Here is a 23,330-nt window from a genome sequence, read left to right as displayed (position 1 = left end):
TGCATTGAGGAAGAGGCTTTGATTGTTGAGACACCCGAATTGGATTGGCATCTTCGTGGTAGCCTTGAGCTACAAGAAGTTACTTTTCCACCCACATTTGGATATCATTAAGATATCTTGATCTTGGATGTCTTGGTGGAGTTTTCTTTTTGGATGAAGTGGAAGGTTTTGGGCCCTGCTTTACATTGGTTGGTGTTGAGGTTGCAGTTTTGAGACTCATGGGCGTGCTATTGTCGATGAGGCTTGAGTCTCATGCGGAGTGGCTTCAGATATTGATGCTTTTGAGCATGCAGTCATCTCCTTTGGCAAGGTTGGTCGATGAAGATGTGTTGGCTCTAGGGCTTTTCCCTTGAGTTCCTTTTTAGAGATAGATGGTTGCGCTTAGGGAACTTCTGCAGGAATAGCTGTTGATTTTGCAAGATTTTAGCATTGGACACAGATGCTCTTTCTCTTGTTGGTGAAGATGGAGTTTGAGGAGTAGATGCTTTATCGGAGTCAGTCATTAATGTAGATGGTAAGTCTTTGTGTAGAGGGGCTTCCGAGGAAGAGCCTTGTAACTTTTTGCATTCAGCATCATAGAAATCCATTAGGGTTGAATCCTCTTCCTGGTAGTATGGTATTGTCAACTTTGTGTCGTTGACCATCATGATGACCCTATTGCTAGCAAAGCATAGTGGTGCTTGGGCAGTAATAGTCCATTTATGTCCCAAGATCAAATATGCTTCTAGATTGTGCTCTCGTTGTGGATAAAGCTATGCTTGGATTGTGTTGATTTTATTGGAAATTTCTAATCCAACCATAATTCTTGGGGTATTCTGAGTAAGATAGGTTGAACGTTCCAGCTCCTCCAAAGTCTCTCCCTCCCGTAAATAGCAATTTCACAATGCCTGCAGAAGTGTTCCACATGATTGTTTATATGGATTCATAAATTGAATACAATGAGTCACATACCCAAGTTCCACCAAGGATGACATCATACTCAATGGAATCTAGGATAACATGGAATCTAAATTCCACATTTCTACCAATTGTTTGAGTAGCATAGTTAAAGCATCCTGAAACTTCAATGTTTTGTCCATTGGTACCTCTTGCAAGACCATTGTCTTTAGGGATGATTTTAGGTTATCCCAATGACCCAAGTGTCTATAGTCATGATGTTATGACTATTTGGTTGAGTACCTTTCATATTATGTGTACTCTTATTCTTGTATATGGTGTGTTGAGTGTTGAGTAGAGAAGAAGAAGATTTCAGCCTCTCACCTTGTGTGTTCTCTATTAGGGTTTTGTGAGTGTGTGTGTGTGCTTGCAAGAGCTCAAGCTCTCTTCCCCCCTGCATCTTTTCATGGTATCAGAGCCTGGTTCATGCTAAGGGCTGAGCTGCAAGGAAGAGAACCACAGGAAGCGGTACGAGGGTAAGAGCTTCAACTACTCTTCCCTATTTGTGTTGGTGACTACACCCTTGTCGGGAGCTCTACGGGAGGCACCGGCAACGATCTCTGATTGAGGAGCTTTCTTCGCGGGAGTAAAGCTATTGGGCAACTATACAGTCCTACGTCCTACGGACTGAGTTTTTCGGGCCGAAAACGCGTTGAAGATAAAGGGTATTGTGGATGACTATGCGCTGAAGATAAAGGGTATTGTGGAATCCCTTGCATCTATTGGTGTGTTAGTAGATGATGATGACAAGGTGGAAGTCTGTCTACGTGGTCTCGGGCCACAATACAAGGCGTTCAAGACGTCTATTCAGACTCGGGAAAACATTCCCAACTTTACAGATTTGGTGTCTATGTTGATTATCGAAGAGAAGAGCTTGGGTGAAGACCAACAGTCTTCACAAAGCAAAAACAGTTCAGAGCAACAGGCCTTCTACACGAGTTCAGGAAGAGGACGAGGTAGAGGAGGCCGTGGACGCGGTCAAGGAGGTGGCCGAACAGGTAATCAAAATTATGGCCAACAGCAGCAGCAGCAACAACAGTCCCAGAATCAACAACAACAACAACAACACGCAGGTGGAAGAGGAAAATTCAGAGGCAGGGGGAGTCAAAGAGGCCGTGGAAATTGGCAAAGGCAATATAATGATGCACGTGAATGCTATTATTGTGGTAAGCCTGGACATGTGCAGTCAGAATGTTATAAGAAACAGGCTGACATGCAAAATGGGAAAGTGCAGCAAAACAACTATGCATCCTCAAGCAGAAATAATGAGGATAATGAAAGGTTGTTTATTATGCAGCATGTTGTGAATGCCATGTCTGAAAATGTTGATGCAGCACAAAAAGATAATGTATGGTATGTGGATTCAGGCGCTTCGAACCACATGACGAGTCATGGGGAGTGGTTCAAGGAGATGAAAAACCCGGAAAGACCAGGTTTTGTGGAAACAGGGGATGACACTGCTCATCCAATTGCCCACGTTGGAGATGTGCCATTGTCTATGCAGGATGGCAAAGTGAAGTACCTTGCAGATGTACTTCATGTACCTAACATAACAAAGAATCTGGTTTCAGTTGGCCAGATGATTGAGCAGGGTTTGCAGGTTCGGTTTAACCCTGATGGGTGTTATGTTGAAGACTTTAAAGACAAATACAGGTTGGTTGCAAAAGGCAAGAGAGTGGGCAGAATGTTTACGTTGGATGTAGACATGCCTAAGATGAGTGCTGCGATGTTTGCAAATGGTTCAGGAATTGTTGCAGACACAGACATTTTGCATAAAAGAATTGGACATGTAAATGTGCAGAGATTGAAGTCTATGCAGACAAAAGGAATTGTGACAGGGCTGTCAAAATTTAAAGTGGAAGGTATGCAGAAAATATGTGAAGCATGCTAATTTGGGAAGCAAACAAAGCATGTGTCTCCACGTAACAGATATGTGAGCAGAAATGCACTAGATGTTGTGCATTCAGATGTATGGGGTCCTACGAAGACCATATCTATGTGGGAGGCTGCAGGTATTATGTGACTTTCATTGATGACCACACAAGGAAAGTGTGGGTATATTTCATGAAGGAGAAGAGTGAGGTGTTCACTCACTTTCAGAATTTCAGAGTTTTGGTTGAAAAGCAAACAGGGAAATATGTAAAGTGCCTAAGGTCAGATGGAGGGGGAGAGTACTTCTCCAATGAGTTCTCTGAATTCTTGAAGAAGAATGGTATTCAGAGATAGTTTACATGCAGATACACTCCGCAGCAAAATGGAGTTGCTGAGCGGAAAAATAGACACATTGCTGAGATTGCGCGAGCATTGATGGAAGAGAAGAATATGCCGCATTGCTATTGGGCTGAGGCTGTTTCTACTACAGCAGTATACATCATGAACAGGACTCCAACTGCAGCCATACATGATGTAACTCCAGAGGAGAGGTTTACTGGCAGAAAACTAGATTTGTCTCATCTGAAAGTCTTTGGATGCATTGCATATGTGCATGTGCCAGATGAGCTAAGAACTAAGCTGGATCCGAAAGCTGAAAAATGTGTGTTTATTGGATACTCCCTTGGCTACACGTGAGTTGAGGGTAAGCAGGGATGTTGTCTTTGATGAGATGAGCAGCTGGTATGCTGCTGAAAAAGAAGCTGTTGGGGCTGATGTGAGTGGGAGTGTGGTTGCACAGAATGCAGGTCAGCAATCACAGTCTTTGAGTGGACCAAGAGAGTCCTCATCTAGTGCGTCTATTGATAGACCATGGAGTGGCAGGTTGCGTCATAATACCAGCCCTGCAAATGTGATTACTACATCACGTAAAGGAAAAGAGAAAGTGGTTGAGCCCCTTTGTATGCCTGACATTTCTGTAGGGCATTCTCATGTTGATGGAGAGTTTAGTGGCTCAGATATGAGCCTTGATGAGGAGCTTGGGATCCCAGCTATGAGAACACCTGGTGTAAAGAAGGCTATGGAAGCCATGAATGAAAAGCTGCGAAGATCAGGGAGAGTGAAGAACCCTGTGCAGAGATTTACATATGATGGTTATGTGGCACATCACTATGCATATATGGCAAAGGTTGTGCAGGTTGTAGAGCCCACATGCATTGATAAGGCTGTTGGAAATGTGTGTCGGGAGAAAGCTATGGATGAGGAGATGGATGCACTATATGGAAATGAAACTTGGAATTTAGTGCAATTGCCTGAAGGCAAGAAAGCCATTGGATGCAAGTGGGTGTACAAAGTTAAACATAACAGTGATGATGGAAGCATAAACAGGTACAAGGCTAGATTGGTAGCCAAAGGATATGTGCAGACATATGGCATTGATTATGAGGAAACTTTCAGCCCAGTTGCCAAGATGGCAACGGTGAGAGTTGTGATAGCAGTGGCTGCGTCAAAGCAATGGTCTTTACATCAGATGGATGTAAAGAATGCATTCTTGCATGGGGATTTGCAAGAAGAGGTGTATATGTTGCAGCCACCTGGTTATGAGGATGAGGGTCACCCCGAGCATGTTTGCAGGTTGAAGAAAGCCTTGTATGGCTTAAAGCAAGCACCAAGAGCATGGTCTGACAAGATTTTTGAATATCTTGTCACTATTGGCTTTCATGTAGCCAATGTAGATTTCTCGCTGTATGTGAGACATGGTGATAGAGGAGTTGTGCTTGTTGTCATCTATGTAGATGACTTGATCATTACGGGGGACCATGATGCAGAGATCTTTGATGTAAAGATCTTGCTTAGACAGAAGTTCGAGATGAAGGATCTTGGGGAGCTCAGATATTTCTTGGGCATTGAGGTGATTAGGTCACCACATGGTATTGGATTACTGCAGAGACAGTATGGCTTGGACATGTTGTCCAAGTATGGTATGATAGGCTGTAAGCCTATTTCTGTGCCATTGGATCAGAATGGCAAGTTGAGTGCAGATTCAGGAGAGATCTTGGAGGATCCTACTATGTACAGGAGCATAGTAGGAAGTTTGATATACATGACGATCACCAGACCAGATTTGAGCTATGCTGTTGGGTTGGTGAGTCAGTTTATGTAGGTTCCACGGAAACCGCATTTGGATGCAATGAGACGCATACTGAGGTATGTGAAGTCTACTTTGCATTGTGGACTATTCTATGAGACTGGGACAGAGATATGTGTACATGGGTACACAGATGCTGATTGGGCTGTAGTATCTCAGATAGAAGATCTACCAGTGGATTCATGTTTTCTTTGGGGAGTGCTGCTGTGACTTGGAGCAGCAAGAAGCAGCCTACGGTTGCTCTATCGAGTACAGAGGCCGAGTACAGAGGAGCTGCTATGGCAGCATGTGAGGTAGCTTGGTTGAGAAAGCTACTTGCAGATTTGGGTCTATCAGTGGATAGACAAGTTGTCATTTTCTGTGACAACATTAGCAGTATATAGTTGGCCAGGAACCCAGTCTTTCATGCTCGTACGAAGCACATAGAGGTCCACTACCACTTCGTCAGAGAGAAGGTCTTGGCAGGAGATCTTGACCTTGTTTATGTCAGCACAGAGGATCAGGTAGCTGACATCTTCACCAAAGCATTGGGTACAGAGAAGCTCCGTAGATTCAGGGCTTCGCTTGGTGTACATGAGATGGAGTTGAGCTCGAGGGGGAGTGTTGAGATATCGAGCTCGTCTAGTGAGGCGGTGGACACTGATGACCCGCCTGGGGGATAGGCCCCACACTTACACCACTGGCATGGTTGGTGAGATCTTGGGTGATATGCGGCCAGTGGGATGACAGGCTGTGTGACAGCCATTCTAGAGACTGGCATAGTTATAGCGCCAGCTCATTTTAGCCGGGTTCACACTATAGAGAACCCGTGTATGTATTGGTTGAGTACCTTTCATATTATGTGTACTCTTATTCTTGTATATGGTGTGTTGAGTGTTGAGTAGAGAAGAAGAAGATTTCAGCCTCTCACCTTGTGTGTTCTCTATTAGGGTTTTGTGAGTGTGTGTGTGTGCTTGCAAGAGCTCAAGCTCTCCTTCCCCTTGCATCTTTTCAGATACCAACACACAACCATAGCCAGATACATCACCAGTATCATTCATCCCTGAATTCCCAACCAACATTTCCATACAAGCTTCTTCCGACACAGAAGCTTTTACTCACACAAGCATCTCACATACACGACACCTTCAAAACACATAAGATGAATACTCACAAGGCTGTCCCCCATTCATCTTGTCTAGTCCCTCTCTCACCTCTTCTCAAAACACCATCACCTCAGCCCTCTCAGACACCAGCGAGCGACAGCAAACTAATTGCCATCGTCTTCACCTCTCTTTCTTCACTTTTGTTACAGTGGACGCCACCACTTTCTTCCTCTCTGCGCTCGATGTGCTTTTCCCTCCTTCACTGCTTCGCTTCTGCTATGCAGACATCAGTCTCCCCTTCTCTACGTTCTCTGCCTGTGCGTCAACTGACGACAACTCTCTTGCACTACCAGCAACACTGCCAGCCACAAAGCAAAACCAGAGACCCTTTCAAACAATCACCACTGGCTCTCCACATGTCGGCACCACCTCCCTTCTTTTCTTGCAGTGGGCGCCACCTCCTTCGCTGTCTTCTCTTGTGCTACCCTGGCTTTGCTGCTGCAGTTGGCGACTTCACCCCCCTCCTCTTCTTCGCTACCAGCCACTGCAAGCCCATCAGCAAAACAGCACCTCCTAGGTGGCTCTCTAGCCCGTCGCCAGCCCCCCTTGTCTGCAGTTGCTACCAGCCATCGTAAGCAGCCCACCAAAACCAATGCAACACCTTCTCCTGCACTGCATCCAGTGGCGGTCTCCTTCGCTACCAGTTCCCCTGGCGGCCAAAAACAACCAGCAACAGCACCAAGGTGGCTCCCCAGTCAGTCACCAACCAACTCTCTTTTTTTGCTAAAATGCTCCCAGACCAGCCATTGCCTGTAATAATCGACGTCTTTTGGAAGAACCCGCCAGCTGCCCAATTCAGCATCTTTTCTCCGTCCAATGCTTTTGCACCATCTCCTTCACTGCCATGCATACACGTAGCCACCTTTCTCCTGACATTTCACACCATATACAAGGCAACATTGGCCCCCTCAATATTTAGTTGCCCCCATGCTTCCATGCACACCTTCGAATACAACCTACACGAATACAACCTACGCGTGCTCACTCTTTTTTGGGACGCGTACACATACAAAGCGACCGAATGACTGATACCATCTCCAGTAGACCACGCTCTGGACAAACCTGTACAAGCCTACTACCAAGCCATCCACCCTATACATCTGCCAAGGCATTCCAGGGCAAAGCTTTATACATGCCATGCATCCCATATGTACACAAGCCCAAAACACTTTTCAAAATTTTGCCTAACACCGTGAAATCCCAACTCGTGAAACGTCGAATTTATTTATTTATTTATCCACGGGGTCTATTTCATGCCATGAACCACTAACTCGTGAAACATCGAATTTATTTATTTATTTTTTGTGCGGGAGTCTATTTCACGCCGTGAAAAACTAACTCGTGAAATGTCAAATTTATTTATTTTGCTTACACGGGGGTCTGTTTCACGCCGTGAAACACTAACTCGTGAAATGCCAAATTTATTTATTTTTACCGTGGGGTTTATTTCACATCGTGAAACAGGTATGTTTCACACATTTTTTTTATTTGGAGTCTAGTGGGAAAATTGAGTTTTTTGTTGTGGAGGGAATATTTTTTGAATTTTAAATAATATGGGCATTTTTCCAAAAAGGCTAAGGGATGATTCCCCCGGCAAAACGGTGCCAAAAATGTTATGGCTTACCTAAACCCCCCTTAAAACACATCCAACAAGAGATTACCTGGTGAACTGCAACTATCATGAGGATCTTTCCAATGGCCGAGCTCATAACCCTTGAGGTCTCCAAGCTCTACAACTCCTTGAGAAGCAATTCCACTGCACCTCCCATGAGCGTTGTCACACCGCCGCATTATAGTACGTGTACTCATCCCTCCTCTCACCTCACTTCATTCACGCACACTCACTAATGAATTAGAGAGAGATTAGCAAGAGTATTAGCAAGAGGATTAACAAGATCAAGACTCTATTGCACAATGGGAGAGGTCTCTATATTATGAGAGATATTCACTTATATACATGGCCATAAGTGTTCACACTCAAACTGTGGTATGTCGGTCGGGCACTTTAGGCTCATAAGAGGCCTAATGCTATTACAATGACTACTCTCACAATATATCCATGAAGTACATCACCTGGGACTTCATCCTAACTTAGTACCACACACTTTTGAAGTGGAAATCCCCATAAGTATTCCATAGGACCATTACAGGAGCCCGTCCAAGTTGTAGATTTGGACAACATTGCTTCATATCTTGAATGTATGACCTTTTGGTGTGTCCACCTTGACTCCTTGATATAAGATAATGGTAGTAGCTCTTGTTAACCCTAGGAATGGGTTAGCAGAAGTAAAACAAGTCAATCGAAAGATGAAGACAGAGTCATCAGGTCAGAATCAACTAACTAAGAGACACTGAACGAGCTGGATAAAATGTGAATCGGCTGATCTTGACAGACATTGACTTGGCTGACTGAATTTAACGGAAGCTGAAAGTGGGATGCCAAATGCCGAAGGTGGAAGTCCGTAATCTAAATGCCGAATGCAATAAACTTGGATAAAATAGTAAACCCGGCCAAATGTTGAAAGCTGACTTCTAACTGGCTAAAGGTTCATTTGCTAAAGCAGAAGTAGCAAAGTGTTGAAGTAGAAAGTCGAACGCGAATGGATAAACCCGGCTAATGGAGTAAACTTAACCAACGCTGAAAGCTGACTGTTGAAGCGGACATTGTAGTCAAATGTTGAAAAGCTAAAGTCAAATGTTTTAATGTAAAATGCTTGAAGCCGAATGGTTGAATGTGGAAAGCTAGACACTAAACGGCTAATCGGGCAGAGCCAACTAATGCAGCTGATCGATGTAGAAGTCCGATGTCGATAGTTGAAAAGTTGAAAGTTGATTTGCTAACTAGGCAAAATTGACACACAAGTGAATGGGTGATTGAGCACAAGTGAAGTTATTGAATTTATAAGTGTCGAATGAGGAAAGCTGTTAATCCAACTCTAGGATTAACAAGAGCTATCGCCATTATCTTACATCAAGGAGTACTTTTATATTCATTCAAGTGTGTGTTTAGAGGTTCACTTTCCTTCATGTCAAGTTTGTAGAATTGCATTAGCAGATTTATCTTTGAATTTTTTGCTTGAGTGCCAAATAAGTTATTGAGTTCATCCCAAGGTGATCGGTGGAGTGCAGTAACAGAACTCTATTCAATTGAGCATCAACCAAATGAATCCATGAATACTTTTATATTCGTTCAAGTGTGTGGTTATAGAGGTTCACTTTCCTTCATGTCAAGTTTGTAGAATTGCATTAGCAGATTTATCTTTGAATTTTTTGCTTGAGTGCCAAATAAGTTATTTTCATCCCAAGCATCTTTAGCTCGTTGTATCCTTGTGATGTGGAATGATAGATGCTCCACACACACACACACACACACACACACACACACACACACACAGATACACACACGCACACACAGTTGAATTGAGCTCAAAGATCGAGAGAGAGACCAAAAGCGAAGTTGGAAAGTACTCGATGATAATGATATGAAATAAGTGGAGTACATGAGTACTAGCCCTAGGGTGGATGTGGCTAACACAAAAGAGTGTGTTCACATGAGAAAAAACCCTTGCCACCAGCACAGGGTAAGAATGCCCGTGTGTAGGGCTTTTCACACCAGGGACTTCCAGGCTAACATAGCTTGTTGCTACACCACACGAAAATCCAATTCCAAAGTGTGTACGATAGCTCTTTGATGAGCGTGACCTAGTATTTAAGAAGCCAAAATCTTCAGTAAATGGACCACAGAGATTAATGAGAATAGAGGAGCAAAGAAGAGCATCTGATTACATCATCAACATGGCCTTAATGTGGCTGAGATAATGGGAACAGTGAAGGAGCCAACCACCTTCGACAAAGCCTTAGCACATCCAAAGTGAAAAGCCATGATATAGTCTTAGTATGGCAACATCATAAAAAAGAATACCTGGGAGCTAGTTGACCGATCACCACAAACAGAAAGGTAATTGGTTCCAAATGGGTTTGAAAAGCTAAGTATAAGGCTGATGGCTTACTTGAAAAATACAAAGCTAGGTTGGCTGCATAGAGATTTTCACAGATGGAGGTTTTAGACTTTGCTAAAACCTTTGCTCTCATAGCTCGCATGACAACTATCAATGTGGTGGTACTAGCCTTGGTTGCTCATAAACAGTGGTGGTGGTCAGTTTTTTCACATGGGTGTCAAATTAGCATATCTGAATGGATATCTCTAGGAGGTGGTAGATGTAGCTCAGCTCCACCAAGGATTGAGATGAACACATTAGAAAACAAAGTTTGCATGCTCAAGAAGACATTGTATGGGTTGAAACAAGCCCCAAGGGTAGGGTAGGAGGAGATACGACTGAAGATCCGTGATGGTATTGATGCTACATTTTTGGCCAATGTTAACGGCATCTTCTCATGATAAGAAGAAGAAGCCAAAGCAAAAAAAGTTTTAACAGAGGTGCTATTACTATGACAAGAAGGGTTATGCTATCAAAGACTATAGAAGACAAAGAAGAAGAAGTTGCAAGGGAGGTGATATTAGTATGACAAGAAGGGTTATGCTATCAAAGACTATAGAAAGAAGTAGGCTAACAAGAAGAACGACACCCTGAAGTCTTCATGGAAGGAAAAGGAGTCTGTTAACAATGCCAAGATTGAACTTAACCTTTGGGTCACCATTGAAGATCTATGCTCGTCTACCTATATATTAAAAACATGAGAGGGCTTTAGCAGCACGAGCGATTTGGTTACATCAAATTTGCAATGTTGAAGGATATGTAGAAAAAGGGAATGGTAGCTAATTTTCTTGCATTTTCAAAATTACAGGTACAATGTGAGGCTTACAACAACACAAGGTGTTTCCATAAGAAAGCAGCATAGGTAAAAGACTCCTCTTTCCTTTGGGATAAGGTTGAAGCTTTTGGCAAGTTAAACAATGGCATAAGCTTGTGGAGAATGATATAGGAAAGAAGGTGAAAAAGCTCAATATAGCTTGAGGAAGAGAATTCCTTTCAAAGGAAGTTGATAGCTATTGTAAGGAGAATGTCATCAAGTAACTCACAACTGCTTACACAACTCAAAAAAATAGTGTCGTAGAACACCATAAATCGGATCGTTGGTGGAGATGGCTCGATGCATGCTAAAAGGGAAAGGGTTACAAGACACATTCTAGGGTGAAGTAGTAAACATAATAATTTATATTCTCAATCAAAGCTACACAAATGCACTCAAGGGTATCACACAATAAGAGGCCTACTCTAGTAAGAAACCTTCAATGTCTCATTTCAGATGTGAATGTTATATGCATATACCGGATGCATCCAGAAAGAGGCTAGATGCCAAAAGTACGAAGTGTATCTTTTTTTGGATAAAGTCAAGAGTCAAAGGCTTATCGTCTCTATGATCTAGAGGTGAAGAAGATAATCACCAGCTGAGATGTGGTGTTTGTGGAGCAGCCACACTCAATGGAGGAGACATGTACATCTACTCTATCCTCAGCTGAAGAAATAATCCACCATGAGACCAACCCAGCAGCTAGATATCCTCTTAAGGAGGAGAAGATTTTAAAGACTCTCACACATCACACTAGCCTGCTGGTGGCTGCACCACATGGAAAGCCACTTCTAATGTGGGCATAGTAGCTCTTTGATGAGCGCAACCTGATACCTAAGATATAGAATCTTCAATAGATGTACCACACAGATCAAGGAGAATAGAGGAGCAAAGAAGACCATCTAATCTCATTGTCAACATGACCTTGATGGTGTTGATAAACACGGATCGAGCTCTCCTAATGACAAGATATCTAGCTAATCATAAACTAATCCTATACTAATGAGACAAGACTAATCTAAGGTGGATAAAAATGAAGAAAACTCATAATGAGTGTGTGCTATTTAAGATGAACTCAAGTAAAATTAGACACCAATACGAATTGACTTGGATACATAAAGAGACTTGAGATAAGTGCAAGTGATGAGTTTTCATTGCTTGAAATGACCCCCTTTTATATGAGGAGGTATACCCTTGGTCTTGTACATAAAGTGGGATAATTCCCTTTAATCATGTGGCTTCATGCTAGACTTTGCTCTTGCTTGGCTACTCATTCTCACTCCCTACCTCTTCCTTGTGCTTAATGGCTCCACATTTCTCAACACCCCCCCTTGGTCCCATTTTCTTAGGCTATTGCAATGTGGTCAGATGTGAGTTTTATAACATATTTTCACTCCCCTCATTTCTAACTTGGCTAGGTAACTTAGAGGATCTTTGGCTTGGTTACTCTCTAGCTTAGAGGTTATTTTAGACTCTGGTTGGGTTGTTTTCACTCCCCCAGGGTGCTGCTTTGGCTACTCTCTAGTGGTCGAGTGTTCTCAAAACATATCAATTTACCTATTCATTTGGTGGCTTTTACAACATATGATTTAGGTTAGGGTAGTAGTTGGTAGCTCCTTTAGTGTTACTATTGGCTCGAGATCTCCTTGCTTTTGCTTGATGAAGATCCCTTGTTACTTCCTTCATTCTTCATGTCGACGTCGTGTCCTTGTTCACATTGTTGAATGCTTCTTGGCTCTTGTTCTTTGCTCTTTGACTCGACTCTTGGCTCTTGACAGGTTCTTTGATGTGGACTTGGTTCTTCTTGCTGCTGTCACTTTGTGCTTTGTGCTTTGATTATTCTTCCTTAAGTGCCATTAGAGCTTCATTGCATATGATTTCATGTGTGAGTGCCATACATGTGGTCAGTTCATGAGTTTGTGCTTTAGGCATGCTTAGATTTGATGTAAATGCACTCTTGCTTTGTTTATGCACACATGTGCTCACATACTATTTATTTGGTTGCAAGATTTTTCAAGGAGTTTGCTCTTCATTTTCATGAAAAGATGCAGGAGAGAAGAGAGCTTGAGCTCTTGCAAGCACACACACACACTCACACAAACCCTAGAAGAGAACACACAAGGTGAGAGGCTGAAAATTCTTCTTCTTCTTCACATAACAAAAGAGGTCTACAAAGAAGATAAAGTGGCCTAACACACATAATAGAGTATATACAAGCGGTCCATAATGTGAACACGCTAAGAGGGGTGAGTAGATATGGACTAGTCAGTGTAGTCCAGTTGTAGAATCTCTGGCAAAGATATGTCAGCTATCAAACCTGCCAGTGATACAAATGTCGAACGGTCATGCAGGAGCCTCGTGAGTGTCATCTCATGTTGAGCTTGACATCTCAACACTCCCCCTTGAGCTCAACTCCAGCTCATGAACTCCAAGCATATCTCAGAATCTGTGGAGCTTCTCAACTCCCAAGGCCTTCGTGAAGATGTCAGCAACTTGATCCTGTGTGTGCTGACGTAGGCCAAGCTGATGTCGCCTACCAAGACTCTCTCTCTGATGAAGTGGTAATGCACCTCAATGTGTTTTATTTGTGCATGGAAAACTGGGTTCTTGGCCAACTATATACTACTAAGATTGTCACAATATATGACAACCTTTCTCTCCACATGCAACCCCAAATCAACAAGTAGCTTGCGTAACCAAGCTACCTCACATATGCTGCCACCAAAGCTCCTCTGTACTCTGCCTCTGTGCTCGACAAGGCAACTGTGGGCTGCTTCTTATTGGTCCATGTCATAGTAGCACTCCCCAATGAAAACATAAATCCACATCCAACAGTGGCCCTCAAATATCGAAGTGTGTGTCGCACACTGTCAAGATGTAGTTTATGCGAAACCTGTGCAAAACCTGCATAAATTGGTTGTCTAAGCCAATATTATAGCTCAAATTGGCCTGCTAATCGTGACATAGATCAGACTCCTCACAATCTTCTTGTACATAGTGGGATCCTCCAACACATAACCTGCATCCGCACTAAGCTTGCCATTTTCATCTAATGGCACCGATATTGGCTTACAATCAACCAACCCATACTTGGACAACATGTCCAATGCATACTGTCTTTGTGAGTCAAATACTGTCTCTGTGATAGTCAAATACTGGTGTGCAAATGACCTCAATTCCTAAAGAAGTAGCATAGATCTCCCAAATCCTTTATCTCAAACTTCCTTTTGAGAAGACTTTTCACATTCTCAATCTCTTCCAAGTTGTCATCCCCAACAATAAGATCATCTACATATATGGTGATGATCACAATACCCTTATCACTCTTGCGCACATACAAAGAGTGATCTGCATCTGCCATATGAAAACCAATAGTGACAAGATACTCAGCAATCTTGTCATGCCATGCTCGTGGAGCTTGCTTCAGTCCATACAAGGCCTTACAAAGCTTACATACATACTTTGGGTGACCTGTATCCTTAAAACCTAGTGGCTGATCCAAATACACCTCTTCTTGCAAGTCACCATGAAAGAACACATTTTTTACATCCATCTGATGTAAAAACCAGCCTTTAGATGCAGCCACCGCAAATCACAACTCTCACAATTGCCATCTTTGCAAATGGGGCAAATGTCTCCTCATAATCAATCCCATGTGTCTGCACATATCCTTTGGCTACCAATCTAGCCTTGTACTTGCTTATGCTACGATCACTATTATGTTTCACCTTATACACCCACTTACAACCAATAGCTTTCTTGCCTTCAGGCAATGGCACCAAATACCAAGTCTCATTTCCATACAATATGCATCCATCTCCTCATCCATAGCTTTCTCCCAACACACATTTCCAATAGCCTCATCAAAGCATGTGGGTTCTATAACCTGCACAACTTTTGCCATATACGCATAGTGATGTGCCACATAACCATCATAAGTCAACCTCTGCACATGATTTTTGACTCTTCTAGATCTTCGTAACTTTGCATTCATGGCTTTCTTCACACCAGGTGTCCTCATTGCTGGAATTCCAAGCTCCTCATCATCAATGTTCATCTCCGAGCCACTAGAATCTCCATCAACAAGAGAATGCCCTGTAGAAATGTCAGGCATACCAAGGGGCTCAACCACTTTCTCTTTGCCTTTATGTGATGTACCAACTACATTTTCAGGACTGGTATTATGACACAACCTGTCACTCCATGGTCTATCAACAGAACCATTGGATGAGGACTCTCCTAGTCCAGTCAATGACTGTGACTAACCTGCATTCTGGGCAACCACATTTCCACTTACATAAGCCCCAACAGCATCCTTTTCAGCAGCATACGAGCTACTCATCTCATCAAATACAACATCCCTTCTTACCCTCAATTTGCGTGTAGTAGGATTATAACATCTATACCCAATAAACACACATTTTTCTACTTTTAGATCCAGCTTGGTATGTAACTCATCTGGCACATGCACATATGCAATATATCCAAATACTTTCAAATGAGACAAATCAAGTTTCTTGCTAGTAAACTTCTCCTCTGGCATTACATCATGTATGGCTACAGTAGGAGTCCTATTCATGATATAAACTGATGTAGACACAGCCTTAACCCAATAGCTATGTGGCTTATTCTTCTCAGCCATCAATGCTCGTGCTATCTCTACAATGTGCCTGTTTTTTTGCTCAGCAACTCCATTTTGCTATGGAGTGTATCTACATGTAAATTGTCTGTTTGAATGCCATTCTTTTGCAAGAATTCAGAGAACTCATTGGTGGAGAAGTATTCTCCCCCTCCATCTGACCTTAGGCACTTCACATACTTTCCTGTCTATTTTTCAGCCCCTTAACTCTGAAATTCTGAAAAAGAGTGAACACTTCACTCTTCTCCTTCATGAAGTACACCCATACTTTCTTTGTGTGGTCATCAATGAATGTTATGTAGTACCTGTAGCCACCCATAGACATAGTCTTCGCAGGACCCCATACATCTGAATGCACAACATCTAGCACATTCCTACTCACATTTCTGTCATGTGGAAATATATGTTTTGTTTGATTTCCAAATAAACATGCTTCACAAACTTTCTACATACCTTCAACTTTCTACATACCTTCAACTTTAAACTTAGGTAGCCCTATCACAATTTCTTTAGTTTGCATAGACTTTATTCTTTGCACATTGACATGCCCAATTATCTTATGCCAAATGTCTATATCTGCAACAACTCCTGAACCATTTGCAAACATTGCAACACTCACTTTAGGCATATTCACATTCAATGTAAACATTTTGCCCACTCTGTTGCCTTTTGCAACCAACCTTCACTTATCTGTTGCCCACTCTATTGCCTTTTGCAACCAACCTTCACTTATCACAATTTCTTTAGTTTGCATAGACTTCATTCTTTGCACATTGACATGCCCAATTATCTTATGCCAAATGTCTATATCTGCAACAACTCCTAAACCATTTGCAAACATTGCAGCACTCACTTTAGGCATATTCACATTCAATGTAAACATTTTGCCCACTCTGTTGCCTTTTGCAACCAACCTGCACTTATCTTTGAAGTCTTCTACATAATAGCCATTAGGGTTAAATCGAACCTGCAAACCCTACTCAATCATCTAGCCAAGAGAAACCAGATTCTTTGTAATGTTTGGAACATGAAGTACATCTGCAAGGTACTTCACTTTACCATCCTGTATAGACAATGGCACATCTCCAACAATGGGCAATTGGATGAGCAATGTCATCCCCTGTTTCAACAAAACCTGGTCTTTCAAGACTCTTCATTTCCTTGAATCACTCACCATGACTTGTCATGTGGTTCAAAGTACCCGAATCAATATACCATACATCATCCTTACATGCTGCTACATCATTTCCAGACACAACATTAACCACATGTTGCATAACAAACAACCTCTCGTTATCCTCATTATTTCTGCTAGAGGATGCGTAGTTGTTATGCTGCACTTTTCCATTTCGCATGTCACTCTGCTTCTTATAGCAATTTGCCTGCAAATGCCCAGGCTTACCATAGTAAAAATAGCCTCATGTATCATTATGCTACCTTTGCCAATTACCATGACCTCGTTGACTCTCCCCTGCCTCTAAACTGGCCTCTTCCACCTGTATGTTGTTGTTGTGAATCTTGGGACACTTGTTACTGCTGTTGACCATAATTTTGATTACCTGTTTGGCCACCACCTTGGCCACGTCCATGACCTCTACCTCGTCCTCTACCTAAACTTGTGTAGAAGGCTGCTGCTATGAACTATTTTTGTTTTGTGAAGACTGTTGATCTTCACTCTTCTCTTCAATGATCAACATTACCAAATTTGTAAAGTTGGGAATGTTCTCCCGAGTCTGAATAAATGTCTTAAACGCCTTTGGCCCGAGACCATGCAGACACACTTCCACCTTATCATCATCATCCATAGAAACACCAATTGATACAAGGGATTCCATAATGCCCTTGATCTTCAAAGCATAATCATTCACAGACATATTCTTCTTCTCCACAGTATGAAGTTCATTCTTCAATTAAATTTTTCGTGCCTTGGTGTTGGTTTCATATAGCTTTACCAAGGTGTCCCAAGCCTCCTTAGGTGACTTGGTATCCTACATATGCCCAATCATAATGTCCTGTATGCTGATAGAAAGCCAATACATGACTTTCCTTGCTCCCCCTGATTCCAATACATGACTTTCCTTGCTCCCCTTCATTCCAGTCCTTGAACTCTTTTATATCTACAGCAATTGGATTATTCTCCGGTATCTTCGGTGCCTCCTCATGTCCACCTTCAATAATGTAGTCCCAGTAACCTTTTCCCATTAGGAAACTGGTCGATCTAAACCTCCAAGCATGGAAGTTGTTCTTGTCAAGCATCTCTACAACAATTTGGTTTATTCCATCATTCGACATCTTTTTTGCAACACAAATTTACCAACAACAGCACTCTTGCTTGACTGCACAAACTGTTGTATTGTCTGGAGCAGTACTATACTACACCCAAACTATCACAACCAGTGACCTTACTTTGCATACATACACCCAATGGCAACTTTGAGACCTCTTTGCAGCACACACAGTGTCTGCACAACCAATTGCCCTTCCTGTAGTTGAGAAAACAGAGTTCTGCAGAGAATGGAAACTTACCCGCAGTGCTTGTGAACACTCGCCCGTCGGCGCGAACTGAAAAATGGAGGTCCAGACGTGCCCAAAACATGTTTTTGGCCCAAAAAACTCTATCCAATAGGACCATATAGTTGCCTTGTAGCTTTTCTCTCGTGTAAAAAGCTACTCAACTGGAGTTTGTTTGCCAGTGCCTCCCGAAGAGCTCCCGAGACAAGGGTGTAGTAGCCAACATAAAGGGGGAAGAGTATCCAACACAGCTCTCAAGCCTCTTTATGAGTACTTCCGAGAACCTCTTTAAGATGACTCTCATGCTCATCCAAAGTTTTACTGTATATCAAAATATCATCTAAGAAAACTACCACACATTTTCCTAACAGATCTCGAAATACATCATTCATCATCTGTTGGAAAGTTGCTGGTGCATTAGTGAGACCAAAGGGTAACACTAAAAATTCATAATGGCCATATCTTGTCCTAAAAGCAGTTTTAGGAACATCTTCCTTTGCTGTACGGATCTGATGATAACCGGTTCGCAAGTCAAGCTTTGTAAAATACTTAGCTCCATGCAACCTATCAATAAGATCATTTGATCTAGGTAATGGGTATCTATTTTTAATTGTAACCTTGTTAAGACGTTTATAATCAATATACATCCTCTAGGTACCTTGATCCTTTTTCTTAACCAGGAGAACTGGTGCACCCCAAGGAAACTTACTTGGTCTAATTTGACCCATCCTCAAATATTCAGCTAGTTGTTTGCTCCTCAGATTGGCTAAGCCGATACGGAGGAATACTAACAGGTTCTGCCCCTAGTACTAGCTCTATTTTATGGTCCACCTCTCGTTTAGGAGGTAATCCATGAGGCAATTCATTAGGAAATACATCCTGAAATTCGCTTTTAATGGAACTTAACACTTTACTTTCCCAAACATCTAAAGAAACAGTGTTTGCATCAAAATGAATACACGAAGACACTGGATCCATAACCAACTGGAAAAGTTCATAGTTAAAAATATCTTCCATTAATTCCAGCTCATTGATAAAAGTTTCCTTGGGTACAACAATGATTCCTAGAGTTACAGGGCTTCCATTGTGATGGAAATACATCCTGAAATTCGCTTTTAATGGAACTTAACACTTTACTTTCCCAAACATCTAAAGAAACAGTGTTTGCATCAAAATGAATACACGAAGACATTGGATCCATAACCAACTGGAAAAGTTCATAGTTAAAAATATCTTCCATTAATTCCAGCTCATTGATAAAAGTTTTCTTGGATACAACAATGTTTCCTTATAGAGTTACAAGGCTTCCATTGTGATGGAAAGACATCAAATGTTTGACCCAATCAATAGAAAAATTCTTATTTTTGCTATGAAACCATTCCATTTCCAAAATTATATCCACATGACCCAAGCTCATGACATGGGAATCAAGCCTATCTGAGTACAATTGGATGTCTAATGGTAGTTTTGACACCTTCTTGTCCCAAAATTGGACTTGTCCTCCAGCCATCCTGACCTTATACATGTGATCATTCTACATGGTTTCCAGCTTCATCTTCTGTAGTACCACAATATTGTCAATAAAATTGTGAGTACTACTAGGATCAAACAAAATATGAACATGATATCCTTTCACTGATCCATAAACATGAAATAATTCGTTTGGACCATAAACGTCTTTACTGAAAGTACAATCTGAACATTGAGTTCCTTCAAGATGCGAAACATTGACTTCAGAGAATTTACCTTGAAGTTCTGTAATGTGTACAGATTTCTTTGGAATAAACTTTTTCGGTGCTGCCTTCTTTTGACCAGGTGTCAAAGTTGTTGTAGCTTCATTCAAAGGACAAAATTTCTTTGTATGCCCTTTCTCTTTGCACTTAAACCATGTGAGTTTTTCCTTACTCATAAACTTTGGTTTTTGCTGGCATTGTCACCATTTTTTTGGTTTTGGTGTGAAAACCATAAGTGAACGTGGGTTTCTTTTCACTTGACGCGCTGGTTTTGATAAATTGGTGCCAACCATTATCTTATGAAAAACCTAAGCAGCCTGAATAGCATCCTCAGCCGTTTAACTATGCACTTCTTCACCTCGTATTGATCATCACGAGATAAACCATTGATGAAAATACCACACAAAGTATGATCAGCAAACTTGGCTTTAGCAGCCAACTGTAAACTTTTGCACATAGTTATCAAAAGACTGATTACCTATGCTATTTTTAACTAACTTGGCAATAACTTTGAATTCATCCTCTGGTTGGACAAATCCCTTCTTGAATGCAACTTCAAATCCTAGCCAAGTAGTGGGAATAGAATCTTCTTTCAGATCCTTCCACCAAGTCAAAGCTTTCCCCTTTAATAAACCCTGTGCCATTTGCAGTTTCTGCTCATCAGTGAAAGGGTGAAAAGCAAAGTGTGTATTCCACTTGTTAAGCCAGGCATCCCTACATTCTTGTGTCTTCTCCTTCTTCTCCTTGCGATACACCTTTGGTGCAAAAGACGGAGCAACTGCTTTGGTAGTTGTAGATGAGGTGGCTAGAAGAGCTTTCTGCAGAGTTAAAATTTGCACCTTAAGTGATTCCATCTCATCATGGCACTTTGTTATCGTAGCCTCGAGACGTTGTGTCACCTCCAAAAATTCGCTCTTTGCTACCGCCTCCTCTTCTTCTTCATGGAACTTAAGATCTTCCCTTCTAGAGTTGGGATGATCACTCATGTCATCGACATTGTCATTGACCGAAAAGTCAATATGAGCCATGGTAAATGAGTTCTCTATGAATTTGGATTAAACTTTTCTTCACCTTTCTCTTGACCTCTCTTGACCGTAGCAAATTAATTCACTAAAAACAATTGCACATAAGAAAAATGCTTCAATTAACATTTGGTGGCTAGATATTGGCTAAAAAATCATGAAAACATCGTCTAGAATTAATCCAAATGAATAAAGTATTAATACAAGGCATGCTTGCATTAACAATATGCGAATAACCCGCATTTGTTTAGTGTGAGTACATTAAAAACGTACTGTAGCACCAAATATCCCTCGAAAATAAGAATTCTTGAGAATAAAGAATTACCATGATTTTTTTCTAATTTTTCCTAATTTTCTAGGGCCTCAAAATATGTTAATTTTAAAAACCACCAAAACCTATCTTATGGCACTCCAAACCTATAATTTTCCAGAAAATGTTTAGCAAATAATTTTACCAAAATACCATTGATATTTAAAAAATATTAATTTTTAGGATTTTTTAAAAAAATTTCTAGAATATTCCTAATTTCTCATGAGAATCCCATCGTCCCACGAAATTTCTAATTTCACTCGATAATTCTCAAATCCAATGAAATTTTAAAATTTTTAATAGATTTCTTAATTTTCTGGGCCAAAAAATAGATTTTTAAAAGAATTTGAATGGTCACGGGTACCCAAATGGACATACCACATGCCAATCACCAATCCCAAATATTCCAAAAAATTAAAATAACCTTTGTCTAATTTTTCACTAATTTTAAAGAATTTTTAAAAATTTTTAATTTACCTCGAACGCATTTAGAATACAAACGGTCAAAAAAATTTCAAAATTGCAATGGTTTTCCCGGAATACAGAAAGCCAACAGTTTCGGGAAAATGAAAAGACAAAAAAAATGGGAATATGAAAGGTCAAAAGTTCCTGGAATCCGAAAGGTCAAAAGATTTTCTGAAATTCGGAAAGCCAAAAGATTTCGGGAAAACAAAAAGCCAAGAGGTTTCCGGGAAGATGAAAAGCCAAAAGGCACCAAGAAAAAAATTTTCAAAAATTTTCAGAGAATTTTTTTCCTAGATTTCAATTTTTTTCTAATTTTTAGGCTTTTTCCAAGCTTTTTTTGAAACAATTTCAAAAGCTTTTTTTGGGGTAAATAACAACTCATTAAAAAAACACAATAAAAACAACATTAATAAGATTTAATTAAAAGCTTATGGAATTTTTAAAAGAGGGGGATCATTTTTTGTTGGTGGCTGTGCAGCCCCCTCTCCCCCCCCTTGCCTGTGCGCCGAAATGAGAGAGGAAGAGAGATGATTCTCTCTTCACTCTTCTCTCCTCTCCACCTTCTCTAATACCTTCTCTCTCCACCCTCTCCTTCTCTTCTCTGTTAGAGATTTAGAGATGGATGATTAAGGACTAATTAATCTTGTATTAATCATAATTAAGTTTAATTATAATTAATATTTAATTAGATCATCCTATTAAAATGTGTTCACATGCAGGAGAGAGAAATAGAAGAAAAAAATTCAGATTTTGGGAAAGAGAAGAACTTTATGTGCACGAGAGAGAACCCAATGCATCAATGGACTGCCCCACATTGCTTTTCACCAAAAAAATTGACAAAAAATTGAAAACATACCCTCGGAAAACCCCAAAATGCATTAAAAATACATTTTAACCATAAAAATGCTCAAAAAAATTCTAAAAAATTAGGAGAAAATTTCTAAAGTTTTTAGAAATTTAGGGAATCCATTCTACCAAAAATATCCACAATAAAATATGTGGTATTTGGTAAAAATTTCCATTAATACTTATTTTAATTATAAAAAATAGAAAAAAAATAGCATTAAACTCATGGAATTCTCCCGCAACGTCGATTCGTCCATTGAGTAGTAGTAACACACATTCCAATCACCATATTGATGATCCATGTGCAAAATCACCAAAACAAACCAATAAAATAATATTTTTATTTAGTAAATATAAAAATTTACTTAAAAAAAAGCTAAAAGTTGGAATAAGAAAGAAAAAACAACAACAATTAACTAGAGATCGCTCTGATACCATTGTTAAAACCTTAAGATCTCTCTAGATAATCAACATGCATAAATCAGGCATAAACTTTACCACCGCAATAACCATCCCCTGAGCCCAAGGGTTGCACACATGAAATATAACGGAGTACCACATACCTTAACCTTGGTGTCCCATACCACCAAGAGGTATGACTCCAATACAACATCACTCAGCTCTATAGTGAAATGGCAAGAATGTAGATACAATCCTCTACACAAGAGAGAATATCCCTTGAGTGTGCCCCATGCCCCTATTATATAGGAGGGCCCTCAAGTGACTCTTGACTCTCCATTTCCCATGTGTGACCCTTGGATGCCTGACCCTAACCTTAACCCTTAAGGTTAGTCCTAACCCATGCTCCACTAGAGCTTGTTCCCATGCTCCCATGCTCACAAGCCTAATGTGGGTTAGCCTCCTAGTATATGCACATATAATTTGCACATAAC

This window comes from Cibotium barometz, chromosome 48, assembly GCF_041138505.1.
Source record: "Cibotium barometz isolate CiBa-2024 chromosome 48, ASM4113850v1, whole genome shotgun sequence".
Taxonomy (NCBI): domain Eukaryota; kingdom Viridiplantae; phylum Streptophyta; class Polypodiopsida; order Cyatheales; family Cibotiaceae; genus Cibotium; species Cibotium barometz.
Note: the sequence above shows the minus strand (reverse complement) of the source record.